We start from the raw sequence: 1,757 nt of genomic DNA on the forward strand, positions 1-1,757 counted from the left end.
GGATGACTAGTCTTGTACCTGAGTCTAAATGTTAGAGGTTCATCAAATATGTCTCTAATGATTGCTTCTTTTCATGCTGCTACCCAGAGTTTTGGTCCCAAGTTAAAAGAGATATAATCTAGGCAAAGAGAGCAACCTGGGAGGGATGACTGGATGACTTCACAGGAATAGTTATTTTCTGGAATATGAAAACAGTTTGGTAATGTAGGAGAAGCAGTAGGCTGAATGACTGGGGTTTTTTTATTAATGACTAAGTGTGTATCACCAAAGGTCATTCATTTCATGTACCCCACAACTATGCAAGCCTAAGTCTGCCTGATGGTGACTAGTGACAGCACTTCTTGTTTGTCCCCATCATCTGGGCTTGTGACTGTGTGGGGAGGCCTCAGTTCTATGATTTTATTCCTGCTGATGTAATTATTGCACAGCTAGTAGTCATGGTTCCCCAGAGGCTGAGGAAATTGCAGTCGATGGGAGAAATGGCTTCTAGAACAGTCAGCTCTGCAACCCGACTGCTCTGCCTTTCTCACCGACAGGCAGCAGAGTTTGCGTGAGAACATCTCTTTGGTGAATCAGCAGGGGAATATATCTGGGTTCAAGCACAGACTTGTAGATTTAAGGTAAGACAGCAAAACGGGAGTCCATTCAGAGAAACTTTAATTTCAAAAATTAATCCCATAGACACTGAATACCTCCAGCCAGATCATATCCTGGAAATTACTTACAATCTGTGTCTACGTCTGAGAAGTCTGAGTGAAGATTTTATAAGCAAACATTGACAAGATAGCTTTCCTTCTAACTGGTCAACCAGCAGGCACCTATTTGAATCTTTCTGTAGTGTAAAGAAATAACAGCATAAAAGTGACTATTTAATCTTGTGACGTAAGAACCCTCTGGCAAGTGTTCCCCCTCTGCCCAGAGATGCTGTGTAAGCAGGTCATCACGACGCTGGTTCGTGTCACTGTGAGGTAACAGGTGCCACATCAAGAGGAGGAGCCACTGCCTTTGATCACTCACAGATACAGACACAGCAAGGCCAGTGCCCACTCATGCTGCAGGTCACACTCACTGTATCACCACCCACCCAATCCTGTCACTGCCCAATCTCTGAGGCTGGAACAAAACCAGCCATGATTTTAAAAAACTTCCGTGGGGGAGTCCTATCAAAAGTTGTCCCTGCCACAGTCAGAAGGAAGGAAGATTGATGTTACCCAAACCTAAAGGATCATCCTCTCCTTCCTGCCTTAGAAGCTGTTTCTTTGCTACTAATGCTGACTCAGCTGAACATCAAATCACTGTGTGTTTTGCTTTCCAGGGAAAAGGACTCTCTTAACAGCTTACAGATACACTGTAGTCTCTACCTCAGTAAATTTGTTGGGATTTTTCTCTTTTAACAAAAGTGTCACCTTCTTAGACTGGTATTTCAGAACCTTTCTGACACATAAGAAGTAAAATTTCTTATAGTCACATCAGTGTTAGGCTGAGTGTGGCCTGAGCCTGACTGTGAGCACTGATGGGTTAAAGGAAATGCTTTTCCCTCATCTCCCTTCTCTGACCAGATATTTCTACACCTTATTGTGGAGATACCACAATACAAATGTAAAAATGCACATTATTTCCTTAAATCTGGGAAGAGAAGTTATCCTGGAGCTTGGCACTTCCCCCAAAATAACTCTATGGACAAATAGGATCTGAATGAAAAATCCAGGATTTAAAAATAAATACCACTCATTACTAAAATATCCATACAGTATTAA

The sequence above is a fragment of the Pseudopipra pipra genome, chromosome 2, assembly GCF_036250125.1.
Source record: "Pseudopipra pipra isolate bDixPip1 chromosome 2, bDixPip1.hap1, whole genome shotgun sequence".
Lineage (NCBI taxonomy): Eukaryota > Metazoa > Chordata > Aves > Passeriformes > Pipridae > Pseudopipra > Pseudopipra pipra.